This window comes from Cynoglossus semilaevis, chromosome 9 (genome assembly GCF_000523025.1).
Source record: "Cynoglossus semilaevis isolate Cse_v1.0 chromosome 9, Cse_v1.0, whole genome shotgun sequence".
Lineage (NCBI taxonomy): Eukaryota > Metazoa > Chordata > Actinopteri > Pleuronectiformes > Cynoglossidae > Cynoglossus > Cynoglossus semilaevis.
The window spans coordinates 3,630,569-3,636,088 of NC_024315.1; the positions used below are offsets into that span (position 1 = coordinate 3,630,569).

General features: G+C 40.5%; 1 protein-coding gene across 1 annotated transcript in view; it reads left to right on the top strand.

The window, feature by feature from the left end:
• Positions 1–1,238: 1,238 nt before the first annotated feature.
• cacna1ib (calcium voltage-gated channel subunit alpha1 Ib) overlaps positions 1,239–5,520 on the top strand; it is a 136,423-nt gene continuing 132,141 nt past the window's right edge. Inside the window, 2 exon segments of the mRNA XM_025058458.1 lie at positions 1,239–1,406; positions 2,509–2,673. The gene's annotated coding sequence lies outside the window, so the exon portion shown is untranslated.

Here is a 5,520-nt window from a genome sequence, read left to right on the forward strand (position 1 = left end):
GGGAAGGAAAGAGTCGATCATGTGACTTACCACCGAACGAGGAAGTTGACGTCGTACTGCAAAGCTGTCATTTGAATACTTCATTCAACCAACCAGGTCACAGAAACACGATAATCAACCAATGACAACAACTGAGCAGCTAATGAACCGTCAACCAGAGGACAAATTTGATAACCAAAAATCCAGATAGCAATTTGAGATTAACCAACCAAGCATGAAATATTTGACAAAAACGTAGTATTACTACTGTAGTAGTACTTCTGTTCGATAACTAGGAAGTGTCAAGCATTTTAAGCTCCGTCTGTTGTCGGCAAACAAGTCAAATCCCAATCATTAAAATAGCCTATCAAGGCAGAGTACCATCACAACAGCATACATCACATCAATCATCATGATTAATCACCAATGACGATCCGATCACAGTGCACTCTGGGAGTTTTCTTTCCAGGGTTCCACAGTGTCCCTGAAGGCCACAGAGGTCCACAGTCTTCACGCTGGACAAAGACAAGTCCACGTCCACATGTGAGAAGTGATTCAACCAATCAGCTACAAGTGTCGGGTGATGCTGTGACCGAGGTGTTGCTGACGTGTCGACCTGAGCTCCAGTTTGTTGCTGTTGAACAGAAAGTTCAGTCACAACAACTAATAAAAAATAAAATAAAATAAGAAAGAATCAGATAAGAAGGAGACGGAGAACTCGCTGATATTTTATCAGATCTTCTCAGAACCTGAGCTCAGATCAGACGAATCTCTTCCTGTGAATGTCCGTGAAGTTTCCCCTGAAGGAGGGAATGATGTGAATCAAGGCCAAAAAATGTTTTTTAAAAAATGTCCCGGTTCACACTAATCCTGTTTGTTCCACAGCTTTGAAAAAAATTCAATATCTCCCACGTTTACAAATCGTGCGACACTTCATCGTTCTCTACTTGTTACCATTTAAAGTTAGACGGAAGATAGAACAAATGATAAAGTTTATCATTTTTAATTGAAAAGTTAGTGAGCTGTGGTCATGGTGATACAGCGCCATCTTCAGCTGCATTTCATTGACTTGTAAGACTCAGAATAAACAACAAAAACAAAAACCAAATTATTGGCTAAAACTAAAACAAATGACTAAAAGTGTAAAATAAAAAATACTGAACTGCTCCTTTAGGTCTTGATCAGGAGAGGGGAGGGGCCGGGAGTGCTGACTAATCAGACACACCTGTGAGGTGGAGCTCCTTCAACAGGAAGGAAAAGTCAAACGACGAGGCAGCAGGAGGTGAAGGAGGATTGGAGTCAGGATTGAAACAAAGTTCACCTTCGTTCTTTAAACCAATGAAATGAAATGAAAGTCGTTCAAGGACCTTGGGATTTCATGGAAGGTTTGGAATGTGGACGTGTTCAAGGCCGATCTCCTGGAGCAGGTTGGACATTTTCTTCACTTTTATTTTCTTCAACACTGCAGCTCTGGAATGAAACTAAACAACCAACAAACTCAAATCTTTCTGTTTGTTTTTATTTTTCCCCCAAAGAACAGAATTACACTAGGAAACATTTTGGGTTCAGTTCCTGTTACTGTTTAGTTCTTCTGTCCTGCAGAAAAGCACAACAGGGCTCACAGACCAGCAGATGGACAGACACACACACACACACACACACACTCATGCCAACAGAGACCTGGGGCCGTGCATGTGTCTCACTTTTAATTATCAGCCTCTAATAGAAAAGAGTAGATTTAACAGGTGGATTATTTTAGATTTATGATGGATTTTTATTAACGTTGTTCTGGATTAAAAACACTCAACAATAATTATTATTCTGGTTTAACAAATGACAAAAGTACAATTAAAAAGAGTTTAACTTTTCTTCTCTAACGTGACTTTACCATCAGTCACGACTGACAGTTAATGCAAATCTCTATTGTATAAGTCTGTAAAATTTTGACTAGTGATGTCCAATAACATCAGTCGACCAATGTTATCGCCCCACATTAGCATAATTTTGTAACATCTGTAAAGATCGTTATCAGTTTTTCCTCAGTTTGATCTAAAAATAATTTTGGGATAAACGGCTGTATATGAAAGTGAAAGCCACTAGATGGCAGCGTTGCAGCTCATTTTATTAATCTATTTTAATCATCAGAAGATTGTATGTAAAATACTGGTACCATTACACAGTGGTTTGTACTGATAAACAAATAAATATTAGCAGACATATATCGGAATCAGAAATTAAGTCATGGGAAGTTAATATCGGATCTCCCTAGTTTAAACTCTTTTTATTATTATTATAGCTCATTTTATTAATCTATTTTAATCATCAGAAGATTGTATGTAAAATACTGGTACCATTACACAGTGGTTTGTACTGATAAACAAATAAATATTAGCAGACATATATTGGAATCAGAAGTTTAAACTCTTTTTTTTATTATTATTTTAGTTTTTTACTTGACTCTGCGATCCTCTCCCTCCTGACTGAGGAAACCCGGACCACTGATGGTTGTTGTTCTTCGTCCCGTTTCAGGTCGTTACCGAGGACGGTTGTCTGTTCACATCAAGGTCGCATCAGTTACGAAACAGAAACAGACGCCGGATGAAATAGACTGGAACAGAGTCTGGAACAGAGTCTGTGTCTGAGGCTCCTCACTGGACCATCAGAGTTCCAGCTGGAGGGGGCAGCGACCACCAGGTAAAAAAACAAAAACACACTCTCTCTCTCAGACTGAACGGTTGTGGGTTTGTTGTTTTTGTTTTTGTTTTTGTCGCTCGTTGATAATAGAGAATTCTAAATCGATCCTTCATCGTTGGAGAAGCTGGTTTGTCTGGTTCAGTTCTTGGACTTCAGGTCAACAAGGTCTCAGTGTGTCACGTCGACCCGGTTCAGCCCCCGCCCCCCCGCGGTTCCTCCTTGTACTGTGATTGTGTGTAGTGAGTACTTCACTGCTCCTGCCTGGAGTACTTGACCTGTACTTGGAAGAACGAGTTGATTTCTAAAGAATGAGATGGAAAAAATAAAATAAAAATAATTTTATCAAACGTAGTTTTATGATCAAATATCATTTTAATAAATTAAAAAAACAAAATATTTTAAGAGCAAAAATACATTTTCATGGACGTCCAGGACGGGCCGGATATAGGAGGGACTTAAGGGTCAAAAATGGTCCCCAGGCCAGGGGTTTGTGACCCCAGCTACAATGACAAGTCTATTAGTTATTCATTAGAATTTTTAGGGTTTGAATTTTAAATTTTGTCGCTGTTGGATTAAAAACCCAACCTGTGTTGAAGTCGATCACCTCCGGTGTCTGTGGTCGGATGAGTCTGAGCTTCCACTTCACTAAAAAAAATGGCACCAGGGGTCAGCACCTGTGGAGGTGTGTGGATGCAGTGGTTGCCATGGTGATATTGAGTGGTTTAATATTCAATTGGATTTTTGGATTTTTCCAGAACCACATGCTGCAGCAGAACAATGACTTCTCTAATTACCTCCGTGTGTGTCTGTGTGTGTGTGTGTGTGTGTGTGTGTGTTTTACACCGGGTCTCATTTTGATTGGACTGTGTTTGAGCAGCGGGTCCAGAGGTGGAATCCAAATTTGGACATTGTTGTGGTTCTGACCTTCCTGCAGTCGAAGAACTGGAGGTGAAGTTTTGTCTTCAGTGTCTGAGTGGAGTGGACTTGGTTTGGTTTAACAAAAAAAAAACAAAACAAAAAAAAAAAGAAATCAGTGGTGACAACCTTTTTCCACAGCCCTGAGGTGCTAACATGTTCTTATCGTGTTTCTCTCCTTGTAACTTTGTCCTGGACGAACACGTGCACGGCCCACTCTGAATAATAATAATCAATCAAGGCACACTCTGAATAATAATAATCAATCAGGGCACGTGCGCGGGCGTGCGTGTGTGTGTCTCTGAATCCGGCCTCTCACCATATTTCATCACTTCACCTTCTCTCCTTCGCGGCGATCCATCACTGGCATGTATGAGCACTTGATGCGAAAAGAGACAATTGGCCGTTGAGTGGAGGGCGGGAACGTGACGGTGGTGCACAATAACGCGGCTCTTCCTCCTGGGCAGGGCGCCTCAGCGGTGTCTTTGGGGCAGTTTGACCTTCCTTGTTCGTGTTTGTCACAGCGAGGACGGCGTGAAATCCAATAAGATTTTGATAAACCACGCTGTCGCCGCGGCTGAGCTGCTCTGTGTGTTTCTGTGCGATGAAGAGGCGTCCGTATCTGAGATGATGACTTTTTGTTACCGTTTATTTATTAAAATATTTTTGTTTGTAGAGATGAGCTGTGTGCGACACCGCCCCCTAGGCTGCCCCATAGTGCACTACATGGGGAGAGCACCATTTGTTTCTGGTCTCTGAGTGTTTAGTGCGTAGAAGCATGGTCACTACCCAAACAATATATCCCATCATGCATTGCAGTCGTGACGATATTTGTTGTTGACGGTGAGTCGACATTATAGTGCACTACATATAATTACCTATAGAGGCAGTAGTGAGTAAATAATGTCAACTTTTGATCATGCATCAAAATGAATGTAATGAAGTAAAATTCGACAGAATGTGATGATATTCATGACTGATGTAATGAAGTAAAATTCGACAGAATGTTATGGTATTCATGGCCGTAACTCTTACTCTGTAGTATCCTGAGTAATTTTTCTGAGGTATTTCGAAGTATTTCTTTTGCTTCTGAGTTTCCTGAGTAATTTTTCTGAGGTATTTCGAGTATTTTTTTTATTGTAACTCAGTATGGACTGCCTGTGTTTGCCCATAACTCTCTGCTGAATTAAAAACTAAAGGCACAGTCTGTACTGTAGAGGCCAGGACGGTGGCATTTTAATTTTGTAATTAGAGAAAATTGGTCTAAAATGAAAAAAAAGGGTGAAAAAAATAAAACCTCAGCAGCTGCTGACTTCAGACCGACTTCAGACCAACTTCAGACTGACTTCAGAGTGAGACAGGAAAGATGTAAAAACACCTGCTCCATGATTATACCAAAAGATAATGGAAAGCAAGTGAAGCCAGAGAAAACTGAACGTTCTCTTGGATTTATTACAGACAGGAGCCACAGACAGGAGCCACAGACAGGAGCCACAGACAGGAGCCACAGTTTTTCAGTTTTCAAAGTGGAAATATTACCTGCTCCGGTCCCTGGAATTAGTCATGTCGCTGATATTTAGTAGATTTTCTCATTTGTTTTGTGTTTGTTTTTTTGTTTTTTTACCAGAGGTTCAGACTCTAATGATTTTGGTCCATTTCGCTGCTTCTTTATTTATCTGTAAAGTATCTGTGCTCTCTGGTAAACACACACATAAAAGTAAAGGCAAACAAAGAAAAAAAAAAAAGTCCTGTTCAGTGAAGTTGGAGCTCCTCAGACTGGAGCTGGAGTGGAGATAAAATGTCTCATATTTGTTTTTATCTCATTTTTCCCGGGGCTTTAAAACCACTGCTAATTCCACTCACTCTGAGTGGTCGCTGTCCGTGGTGCTGATTCCAGAGAACTCTGTACAGTCAACGGAGTGTTAGAGTTAG